Consider the following 12,506-nt stretch of genomic DNA (forward strand, 5'->3'; position numbering starts at 1 on the left):
CGAATGAAGGCTAACCAAAACCCGGAGCGGGGCAAACCGCCGGTTGCACACACGTTGCGCCGCTACGTACGACGCATGCATAGCATCACTACGTAGGGCGCATGTGCGGCGTCGCTACATACAGCACATGCGTGCGACACCGCGCATGCGTTGTACGTAGCGGTTTGCCGGCACCAGTGCAGTACGGACCGTGGTGGGATCATCCACATGCGGCAGCGGCGCGATGGCTGCTTGTGCCGCCGCGACCAGGGTGGCGGGGCAAGCACCACACAGGGTGCCTTCTTGTCACCCCCCAGACATGGCACCTGGGGCATACCGCCCCCACACATACCCTTGTGACACCACTGCCCTGAAGCACCTCCTACTCTCCTTTAAACTAGGGTTACCAGATGTCCCCGGATTTGCAAATCTGTCACCGGGAAACATGGCAGCAACAGCCTCAGCAGCCTGGAACCAGTCTGGTAGCACAGTTGGCTCTGGCTGGCTTCTGGAGCTGCTCACTGCTGTGGCGCCCGCCATTTTTCCTTGCCGGAAGTCCTCATATGATGTGTCTTGTCAGAACACATCATATGGGGACTTCCAGCGAGGAAAAATGGTGGGCTGGCTCTGGGCTGCTGATTGCCACTGCCACCGCTACTGCCGAAGGGAAACCAGGGACGTCTGATGGTACAGATCTCCTGCCCCCTCCCCCTTTGTTTTGATTGATGGGGGAAGAAGAGTTTGGATTTGATATCCCGCTTTATCACTACCCGAAGGCGTCTCAAAGCGGCTAACAATCTCCTTTCCCTTCCTCCCCCACAACAAACACTCTGTGAGGTGAGTGGGGCTGAGAGACTTCAGAGAAGTGTGACTAGCCCAAGGTCACCCAGCAGCTGCATGTGGAGGAGCGGAGACGCGAACCCGGTTCACCAGATTACAAGTCTACCACTCTTAGAGGCTCGGGAGTTGCGGGCGGCTGGCCGTTGCCCAGTTTTTAAAAAAACTCTGCGCATTTATGTTTCACAGGGTGCGAAAGAAGGGCTTTGCACCTTTATGCATGTGTGCTTGGGCCCAGGGTCTTTTGCCTCACCGTCCCCACTGCTACTCCCTGTTGCTACTCAGCTTAAAAAAAAAAAGTGTCCCCGGATTCATTGAAAAAAATCTGGTAACCATACTTGAAACGTCTCCCTTGGGCTCCCAGCCCCCAAAATGTTGCTTCCTTCCCTGCCTTCACAAATATGCTGCTTTGAGCTTCCTCCAAGGAAAGGTGGGGTATAAATTAAATAAATAATTGTCAAGGATTTTGCTGTCGTGGTAGAAACTGTTCTTCGTTCTTTGAAACTCCCGTCGATAAGGAGCTAGGTAAAAGGATAAGTCCAGTCAAAGGCGACTGTGGGGTTGCGGTGCTTATCTCGCTATTTATTTACTTATTCTTTTATTCTTTTCTGGTTTATGCCTTTCAATAAGTTTACAGTCATTTTAACATTTCAAAACTTGACTTCCTTCCTCCCTCTTTCTCCGGCTCCTTAAATTTATTTTTTATAATTTCTGCATATCCAAATTAACTCAATTTGTTCTTTTATTCATCGACTTTAAATATATATACACTTACGAAACTGCAGGTTGTTACAATAATCCTGCCCGTGTTCTTACTTGTTGACAATTTGTTTGTTAATATTCAATAAACCATTTCCATTCTTTTATAAAAAGTTTGTTGCCTTGGTTTCTTATTTTCCCAGTAAGTTTCGCCATTTCTGCATATTCCATGAGGTTTTTGTATCCATTCTTCTTTTGCTGGGACGTCCTTCTTCTTCCCATTTTTGGACAACATTCTTGTCGCTGTAGTAGCATACATGAATGAAGTTTCTGTACAGTTTGGGTAGTTCTTTCCCCATAATTTCCATCTCGCTTTCCAGGCCGAAAGAGCCGGCGTTTGTCCACAGACAGCTTTCCGGGTCATGTGGTCAAGCTTCCCTCTACAGTGGTACCTATTTATCTACTTGCGCTGTTGTGCTTTTGAACTGCTGGGTTGGCAGGAGCTGGGACAGAGCAACGGGAGCTCACCCCGCCGCGGGGATTCGAACCGCCGACCTTCCGATCGGCAAACCCAAGAAGCTCCATGGTTTAGACCACAGCACCACCCACTAAAAGGAGTACAGTATGGCAAATGAGATAGCTGCAGCCTGTTCCTGGACTTCATCACTGTTGCAAATTAATCCATTCTGGTGACTAGCAAGAAACATGTCTTGCATTCCAGATTGCCTTCCCGTTATATATAGTTTGTGTAATAAAGAGAGAGAAAAGAGATCTAAATAAGTGGCTGTAAATTGGAGCACAGTTGAAAGATAATGGGGCTGTTTCCAGGTGGGGGGGTGCCTCTACCAAAAAGCCAGGCAAAGTAAAATCTCAGATTTAGCCGCGGTTTTGATGGAAACGCTTCCTGCTCATGGACCAAGGTATGACCTCTCTGCCCCTCAGCTGATGAGCAGTGAGGTCCCCTCACTTTAAAATATCACCGGACACCACTACATTTGAGACTAAAGGCCTCATGAGCTTCATTGGGACCCCTGGCAGGTCAGGTCTAGCCAGCTAGATGTTCCCTAGAGATGAGAAGAAAGAAACCTCTCTACCCTCTTTCTTGGCAATATTCATTACTGCTTAACCATTAAAGCAGTGAGCACAAAACTCTCATTAGAAAAATATGGGCAGCGCTCCTGATATCGCTTACCTAAGGAGCCCCACTGAATTCAGTGGGTCTTGCTTCTGACTGCATAGACACAGTTAGGATTGCAGCCTCATGGTTCTTCAACCTCAACTTCGATGGACTGGACATGTTGTGCGGATGCCTGATTATCATCTTCCAAAGCAACTACTCTACAGTGGTACCTCTGGTTGCGAACAGAATCTGTTCCGGAGGCCCATTCGCAACATGAAAAGCCCGCAACCTGAAGTGCCGTATCTGCCCAGGTGCATGGTGTGATTTGGCACTTGTGCGCATGCTCGAAGCGCGATTTAGCGCTTCTGTGCATGCGCAAGCAGCGAAACCCGGAAGTAACCCTGTCCGGTACTTCCAGGTCGCCGCGGCACGCAACCTGAAAAAGGTAACATGAAGCAAACGTAACATGAGATATGTATTCCGAACTTAAAAATGGAAAGCGTAATGCTGGTGGTCAACAAAAGGGATTTAAAGAATGTCTCAAGGCAAATCTTTAAAAATGTAGTATAAACACCAACAATTGGGAAACACTGGCCTGCGAGCGCTCCAGTTGGAGAACAGCCTTGACCAAAGATGTCATGGGCTTTGAAGACACTCGAACTCAGGACGCAAGCGAGAAATATGCCAAGAGGAAGGCACGCTTGGCAAATCCACACCGTGATCAACTCCTGCCTAGAAACCAATGTCCCCACTGCGGAAGGACATGTGGATCCAGAATTGGGCTCCACATTCACTTACAGAAGGGACGCGGGTGGCACTGTGGGTTAAACCACAGAGCCTAGGACTTGCCGATCAGAAGGTCGGCGGTTCGAATCCCTGCGACGGGGTGAGCTCCCGTTGCTCAGTCCCTGCTCCTGCCAACCTAGCAGTTCGAAAGCACACCAATGCAAGTAGATAAATAGGTACCATTCCGGCAGGAAGGTAAACGCCGTTTCCGTGCGCTGCTCTGGTTCGCCATGTGACCCGGAAGCTGTACATTGGCTCCCTTGGCCAATAAAGCGAGATGAGCGCCGCAACCCCAGAGTCGGTCACAACTGGACCTAATGGTCAGGGGTCCCTTTACCTTTATTCACTTACGTACTCATTGTTAAAACCGTGTTTATGGAAGACAACCTTTCTCGGCTACGAGGGATCGCCAAAGAAGAAGACGATTGCAGCCTCAGGCATTCCCTCTGCCCCATAAAAACTAAAAATCCCCAAAGGTGTTAGCTTTTCCTCATAAGGAATCTATCCTGATCATTTGGGTTGGCCATTCCTCTGCCATTTCCGGGACTACGCTCTCCATATTTTCTGACGCGGTGCATTTTTCAGATGCGTTGCCACAAAAAAGGCTTGCTAGCGGCACAAAGCTGTTACTGTGCTAAAACTAAGCAGGTCCCCGGCTAATCAGGGCCTGGAATCTGCCCAAGGAGCTCACTCTAAGCTGCTCCTGACTTCCCCGCCGAACAGGGCACAGGATAAATAAATAAAAACCCTTTGCATGAGAGATTAGACATGCTGCTTTCTGGAAATGCCCCCACATGGCCGAACGTCTCTCCCAGTCGTAAAGGCGGTTCTGCAGCAGGCATATTTATTCCTCCCTCCCTTCCTTTTGCCAAAGTTTTTTTGGACGCTAGGAAAAGGACTCTGACGTCAATGTCAAAGTAAACCAAAGGAGTCTGGCGGCTGCGGCGGCATTGAGTTAGCACTCTGGAGTAACAGGGGACTCCTGCTGGGCTGACTCAGGGTTCTGGAGGCAGGAGCGATGCTTTCTCCATCAAGCTGAATAGACAGGTAAGGACTGCGATCTTCTCTGGATAATATGTGGGGAGCTGGGTTTGCAAGAGGAACAAAGAGAGAGAGATTAGTGGCTGCACCAGAAAACTTGTTTATTGAGTGCTGATTTGCTTGGTTTTGTGGTGGTTCCATTCTACTGAGCATTTGTTGTGATTTGTTCGTGGGCAGGTGGCAAGGGCGAGAGGCATTCGCCCTGTGCTCATCCTGGTTTGCTAAATGGCAGAGTTCACTTCCACAAGAGGCAGCAATGGCCTTTGAAAGAGGATTAGACCGAAAAACGGAGGATGAGGCTATCAGAGACTGCTAGCCCACTGTCGGACCCTGAGCAACAGTTGCTGGGAATCACAGGTGGGGAACGTGCTGTGGTGCTATGTTTCTGCTTGCGGGGTTCCTTCGGGGGCTTCTGGCTGGCCGCCATCAGAACAGAGCGCTAGACTGGATGGTACCTTGGTCTGATCCCACCCATGTGTCATCATCCTCTGCCTGGCTCTGTTTAGCAGCTTCGAAATGATGAAATGTCTCAAGAGCAGTTACTTTCTTTTGAGTGCTCAGGGAGAAAAATCTGTCAAAATCTTTCTGCAATTTCTACTTTTAGTTAAGTAGTTCTATTTAATTACTTGGTGGGGGGGAAGCTTCCCCTTGCCCCCGCCCAGCTACGCCCATGCTACCTTGGAAAGCGATGGATTCCACCAGGAAGAAATGTAAAGATTACTTAGCTAAAAATTATGGGACGCGGGTGGCGCTGTGGGTAAAACCTCAGTGCCTAGGACTTGCAGATCGTATGGTCGGCGTTCAAATCCCCGTGGTGGGGTGAGCTCCCGTCTTTCAGTCACAGCTCCTGCCAACCTAGCAGTTCGAAAGCACCCCTAAGTGCAAGTAGATAAATAGGTACCGCTTTATAGCGGGAAGGTAAACGGCGTTTCCGTGTGCTGCGCTGGTGCTGGCTCGCCAGAGCAGCTTCGTCACGCTGGCCACGTGACCCGGAAGTGTCTTCGGACAGCGCTGGCTCCCGGCCTCTTAAGTGAGATGAGCGCACAACCCTAGAGTCGGACACGACTGGCCCGTACGGGCAGGGGTACCTTTACCTTTACCTAGCTAAAAATTGTAATATAAGACAAGTAGAAGCAACTTGAATTTATCAAATTGGCTTAGGAATAGAATATGATTAAATTGTAAAACATTATGGGAGAAACTATGAAAAGAAGTAAAGAAAGGAATTTGAAAAATAAATTTTCTTAGAAAGAAGATATTGGAAAACTGTTACAAGGGGATACAATGGAATTCAGTTAGGGGGGGATTTGAAGAAGTCACTTAACAATGAAAACTAAATTGGATTTTTAGGAGGATTAAGTGTTTATTTGTATGGTTTTTCTTTTTTCTTTTTTCTCTTTTGTATGTTATATTTGTTATAAACTTGGAAAACCAATACAATTTTTGAAAGAAAAAAGAAGGAAAGGGGTGGATTCTCCTTCCTTGGAGATTTTTAAGCAAAGGTTCGAAGGCCACCTGTCAGGGATTCTTTAGCTGAGATCCCTGCACTGGAAGCGGGTTGGACTAGATGACCATTGGGTCCCAATCCTACAATTGGTGTCTCATGCACCCCGCATTTCCCAGCTCATTTCCCCATCAATTTCTAAACTACTGAGAGTCAGATTATTTTTAAAAAGGGTATGTGTTGCCCCAGGGTGACAGAGCGTGCCACAGACGTGGATTTCCTGGTGTGCGTTTCATAGAATTGTAGAATTGCAAAGTCAGAAGGGACCACAAGGCTCGTCTTGCCCTTTGCAATGCAGGAATATTTTGCCCAACGTGGGATTTGAACTCACGATCCCAAGATGCAAGAGTCTCGTGCTCGACCAATTGAGCTTTCTGTGAAATGCTGACAGTCTGGAGGCCCCCATCCTCTGCTGTGTATTTTCATCATTTGAGGTACAAAGGACTAGTAGGAAGGTATCTGAATCACTAAGCCACTGGTGTGTGAGACAGCAAAGCTGGGGAACATCCATTAAACGTGCTGTGTGCACCGTGGAGTGGAAAAGATTTATTCGAGCAGAAAGTTGTCAGAGATCAGATCCTGAGAAAGTGCAGTGAGGAGAACACCGCTATGTCTTGTGCCCTAATTCCCGAATCGATTCAGCTTAAGAACTGAGGTTGCTACTTGGGTCTCATAAGAAGGCAGGGTTTTTCAGTGAAAAGGAATTGTGTGAAGGGATTGCAATTTTTATCGTTGCCACTGTTAGTGCAAGGAGGAGGACTTAGAGTCTTGCAGAAGGTTAAAGGTAAATATATTGCAAAAAGAGAGAGATAAATAGATGGCGGTGTAAGCTTTCGCGGCCTACAACCCACCAGATCCATGGAGTGTTATCCTGGGCTATGGGTTGTGGGGGTGTAAAATGTGAATTACAATACATCGAGCGTTTCTGCACTTCTGGAACTCCCTGCCTATTGATATCAGGCACGGAGCTCATTTTGGCACCTGTTCAAAACATTTTTGCTTAGATAAGCCTGCCCACAAACCTATATTAATCCTACAGCTCAGGCCAGCAATACCTTAAGGACCACCTTTCTCCATATAAACCTACCTGGACCCTGAGACATTGTGGAAGTGGGGATTTTGGGGTTTGTTTCTGTTTCTGTTTTTATTATGTATCTTGTTTCTTTTATATTGGAGTTCTGTGTTGTTAACTACCCAGAGATCTATGGGTACAGGACAGTATAAACATTTAATTAATTAATAAGAATAATATATCACTCATGGACTGAGCCAAAACAAATTTAGGCTTACCAACACTAGGATGCCTTTGTCAACAGGAACGGTCTTGTGAATGACAATTGCTAGGTATGTACACATCCCTGTTTGTACTGTTTTGGATTTTATTTCGCTCTGACCTCACTTTTTACAACCGCTCCTCCTCCCCCCACCCCCCAAACCCATGTGTTTTACATTCTTATGACTCAGGATAACGCTCTGTGCGTCTGATGGGACTGCAAAACGTGAATACTCGTGCTATAATAAATAGTTTCCTCTTTAACATCCCAGAAAACTTTTTCTCATTCATTTGCTGCAAAAAAACCCCAAAACCTTAACACTCCTGTAAAAATTAGAAGGTAGTTGGTGTTTGTTGACTAGAAGCATAGCTGTCAACTTTTCCCTTTTCTTGCGAGGAATCCTATTCAGAATAAGGGAATTTCCCTTAAAAAAAGGAAAATGTTGACAGCTATGACTAGAAGATTAAGCAGAATCTGGCTTATACACTCCAGATGTTACAATTGACACTTTGGACTGCGACTGAAGGTGTCTGAGGAAGTCTGGGTACTCTTTATGGCTTTTCTTTAAGTTCACTTATTCCATTATTCACCTGTTTCTGTACAACTATTCCTATTCCTATGGGTTTCCCCAGCCACTCTGGGCGGCTTCCAACACAATATTAAAATACAGTAATGCATCAAACATTAAAAGCTTCCCTAAACAGGGCTGCCTTCAGATGTCTTCTAAAAGTCTGGTAGTTGTTGTTCTCTTTGACATCTGGTGGGAGGGCGTTCCACAGGGCGGGTGCCACTACCGAGAAGGCCCTCTGCCTGGTTCCCTGTAACTTGGCTTCTGGCAGCGAGGGAACCGCCAGAAGGCCCTCGGCGCTGGACCTCAGTGTCCGGGTAGATCGATGGGGGTAGAGACACTCCTTCAGTTGCCATATTTCAAAAAGTAAAAAACCAGGACACCCCAAAAGTTGGAAGTAGGAAGACCTGCGATTTTTCAGTTTACGTGCCAAAGATCCAGGGCAAACCAGACGTCCCCCCGGACGTCACTTCCACCTTTGAAATCCTGGTAATGTCCAGGAATGGTAGCCCTAACAAAAAACCCATTCTGTATTTGTAAGAATTCAATCGTGTAGTGTAGCAGGACCTACACTTTGGAACTCCCTGCCTGTTGATATTCATCTATTTGTTGTTGTTGTTGTTTAGTCGTTTAGTCGTGTCCGACTCTTCGTGACCCCATGGACCAGAGCACGCCAGGCACCTCTGTCCTCCACTGCCTCCCGCAGTTTGGTCAAACTCATGTTCATAGCTTCGAGAACACTGTTCAACCATCTCGTCCTCTGTCGTTCCCTTCTCCTTGTGCCCTCCAAATTCCCAACATCAGGGTCTTTTCCAGGGAGTCTTCTCTTCTCATGAGGTGGCCAAACTATTGGAGTCTCAGCTTCAGGATCTGTCCTTCCAGTGAGCACTCAGGGCTGATTTCCTTCGGAATGGGTAGGTTTGATCTTCTTGCAGTCCATGGGACTCTCAAGAGTCTCCTCCAGCACCATAATTCAAAAGCATCAATTCTTCGGCTATCAACCTTCTTTATGGTCCAGCTCTCACTTCCATACACCACTACTGGGAAAACCATAGCCTTTGTTCACAAGGTGATGTCTCTGCTTTTTAAGGTGCTGTCTAGGTTTGTCATTTGATGCCTGCCAAACCTATATATCCAGGCTTTGGGGCCCTGCCCAGCCCACACATACCTCTGGCCCTGTGCTGCACTCCCCTCGAGTGATTTTTACCTGGCTGCAACATGCTCTGAATGCTGAAGAGGATATTATTATTATTATTATTATTATTATTATTATTATTAGTCTTTCTCCTGTCTCGCCTTGTTCATAGTAGGAAGACATTCAACCACACGTACTGAGGAAAACTCCCTCAGTACCACACAGCCAATCAGAGCACATGTTACCTCAGTGAGCATCATGGCACTCTGATGGGTGGTTAAGCAACACCTCCACCACTCTCTCATTGGTGGAGTAACTGTCAAGAGAATTAACCCTTTGGTTACTAACTGAATGATCCTTGCTACTGTAATTCCAACACTCAAACGCTTGCTTGGCTGGATGGTGGTATGTCAGACCACACCCATTTTTGCCACACTCCCCACTGATAAGTGCCACCAGAAAGGTTTCCCAGTGGGAAATGTGGAAATGTGCCCCTCAGTGTTAAAAAGCTTCCCACAAACATCCGTCAACACAAGAGCTATTTTTCTAATAAACTTTACTAGGAATATAGAGACCTTTCTGGCAAGAGTTTGTTTCCCAGTTGTATGTGTGCTGGCTGGTTGTCTTATGGTGCCTGTTTTTTTCCATCTTTACTGCTTTAATTTTCTTTTTCTGCAACCGAGGAGTGACTAGTAAGTTATATAGATAAATAGAATAATCATTTGAGAAATATGAGAGTGTGCCCTACTTTCACACAGAGATCGTGGCTGGCATTTGTGACTAAGTATCTCTGGTTCACAAATGCACCTACATGGTGACTTGGGCTCGCAGTCCATGTAGACTCAGCATCTGAATGTGTGAACCAACTCTGTTGCAAAGCAGTTGGCTGAAGTGGAAGCACTGGTAGCAAGGGTCAGAGAGTATGAGAGCTTACGAGGTGGGCTTAGGTAATCTTTCATAATACAAATTTTGGGCCCTATGCGAGGCCAAAATTTGGCACCCCTAAATGGATCTTCTCCATTACGGATCTTCTCAATTTTGTACCCCTTCGGCTCGGCCTCCTGTGTGGAAGAACCACCAAAACTGCCCTAAATCCAGCTCTGGAGATTATAATCCACCAAACATCTCAAGGGCAACAGGTTCTCTAGGCTTGGTATGCGCTACCTAGGAAATAAGAATGGAATTGTATCCCAACACTCAACAGCTTGCTCTGTCTTTGGAGGTTTGGCCGGCCAGCGTTTTGTCCCATCTTCCTGTGAAAGTATTTCCATTCTCTTGAGAGCCAGTGTGGTGTAGTGGTTAAGAGTGGTAGACTCGTAATCTGGTGAACTGGGTTCGATTCCTCGCGTGTTCACATGCAGCTGCTGGGTGACCTTGGGCCAGTCACACTTTTTTGAAGTCTCTCAGCCCCACTCACCTCACAGAGTGTTTGTTGTAGGGGAGGAAGGGAAAGGACATTGTTAGCCGCTTTGAGACTGCTTCAGGTAGTGATAAAGCGGGATATCAAATCCAAACTCTTCTTCTTCCCCAAATCCCCAAAATGAAATCTTGTCACTCGTGAAGGAAACTGAGCGCCTGACCAGGCATAATTCTACAACCTTAGCTCTTTCTTCTCCCGAAGATGTCCCACAAGGCAGTGGATACAAATTTTCCCTCTGGGTTTACTCCCAACTGAGTTTTGCCACAAGGCAGAGGAGGTTTAGAGATTCAGGGTTTTCCTTCTCCTAGATGGACTCCTTTCCCAAATTAATGAGCCCCATCTTCCCCTCACTTCCCTCTACAACACATGTAGAAAATAATAATAATAATAATAATAATAATAATAATAATAATAATAATTTATTTATACCCCGCCCATCTGGCTGGGCTTCCAACAAAATATTAAAATACTGTAATACACCAAACATTAAAAGCTTCCCTAAACAGGGCTGCCTTCATATGTCGTCTAAAAGTCTGGTAGTTGTTCTCTTTGATATCTGGTGGGAGGGCGTTCCACAGGGCGGGTGCCACTACCGAGAAGGCCCTCTGCCTGGTTCCCTGTAACTTGGCTTCTCACAGTGAGGGAACCACCAGAAGGCCCTTGGTGCTGGACCTCGGTGTCGGGCAGAATGATGGGGGTGGAGACGCTCCTTCAGGTATACTGGACCAAGGCCATTTAGGGCTTTAAAGGTCAGCACCAACACTTTGAATTGTGCTCGGAAACATACTGGGAGCCAATGTAGGTCTTTCAAGACTGGTGTTATGTGGTCTCGGCAGCCGCTCCCAGTCACCAGTCTAGCTGCCGCATTCTGGATTAGTTGTAGTTTCCAGGTCACCTTCAAAGGTAGCCCCATGTAGAGCACATTGCAGTAGTCCAAATGTCTTCTTCACCAATGGACCCGCCATTGGTCTCATCCGTTTGAACTGCCAGAGCCCGTCTTCATGTGCAAGGAAAGTCCCTAACTGAACAAGGGTTTGAGACCCGTCGGCTACCGTCACCTGGTTTAGCCAGCCAGTCGAAGCCATTTCCTGGATTGTGGCCATTGTCATATGCTGACAGCTTCTAAGAGCCACAGGTGAGAGCTCAGTGCAGGGTGAGGACCAAAGGTGGACATGACTTGTCCCCCACCAGAGGTGCTGAATAGGGCAGGCCCTGAAAACACACATATCAGGTGTCAAAGTGAAGAGGTGGGCGTTCAGCTTTTGTTGACAGCTGTATAGTGAAGTAGCCAGACTCATAGAATCATAGAGTTGGAATAGACCACAAGGGCCATCGAGTCCAACCCCCTGCCAAGCAGGAAACACCATCAGAGCACTCCTAACATATGGTTGTCAAGCCTCTGCTTAAAGACCTCCAAAGAAGGAGACTCCACCACACTCCTTGGCAGCAAATTCCACTGTCGAACAGCTCTTACTGTCAGGAGGTTCTTCCTAATGTTTAGGTGGAATCTTCTTTCTTGTAGTTTGGATCCATTGCTCCGTGTCCGCTTCTCTGGAGCAGCAGAAAACAACCTTTCTCCCTCCTCTATATGACATCCTTTTATATATTTGAACATGGCTATCATATCACCCCTTAACCTCTTCTTCTCCAGGCTAAACATGCCCAGCTCCCTTAGCCGTTCCTCATAAGGCATCGTTTCCAGGCCTTTGACCATTTTGGTTGCCCTCCTCTGGACACGTTCCAGTTTGTCAGTGTCCTTCTTGACTCACTTCTGTGGAGAGGGAATTCCACAACTTGAGGGCTACCATAGAGCTGGCCCTCTGGGCCACCACCACCACCCTGAACTTATGAGGGTGGCGGAACTAGCAAGAGGACATGTGATGGCCTGGGATTCGGACTCAGATGCTGAACCTGAGGGATCCCAGCCTGCACAGGATTCCCCGCCTCCAGAACCAGCTGAGCCGGGGCTGGGGCCTGAGCCTGAAGGGTCCTCACCTGTGTTGGATCCTCAGGTGCAGGCATCAGCTGAGTCTGCTCTGACTCCTGAGGAGATGGAGGACCCATTGCCTGCAGGTGCTCTCCTCCCAGCCCTGTCAGGGGAAGGTGAGGTTGCCTCTGGGTCCGGTAATCCTCCAGCCTCTCC

At 47.4% G+C, this 12,506-nt stretch overlaps 1 protein-coding gene across 2 annotated transcripts in view; it reads left to right on the top strand.

The window, feature by feature from the left end:
* The first annotated feature begins 4,070 nt into the window (after window positions 1-4,070).
* Window positions 4,071-12,506, top strand: part of GPR20 (G protein-coupled receptor 20) — a 36,212-nt gene continuing 27,776 nt past the window's right edge. Inside the window, exon 1 of one of the 2 annotated variants that reach the window (XM_028736065.2) lies at window positions 4,071-4,468. The gene's annotated coding sequence lies outside the window, so the exon portion shown is untranslated. The remainder of the gene's footprint in view (window positions 4,469-12,506) is intronic. The other variant, XM_028736062.2, reaches the window with a different exon arrangement.

Source organism: Podarcis muralis, chromosome 8, assembly GCF_964188315.1.
Source record: "Podarcis muralis chromosome 8, rPodMur119.hap1.1, whole genome shotgun sequence".
NCBI classification, from domain to species: Eukaryota; Metazoa; Chordata; class Lepidosauria; order Squamata; family Lacertidae; genus Podarcis; species Podarcis muralis.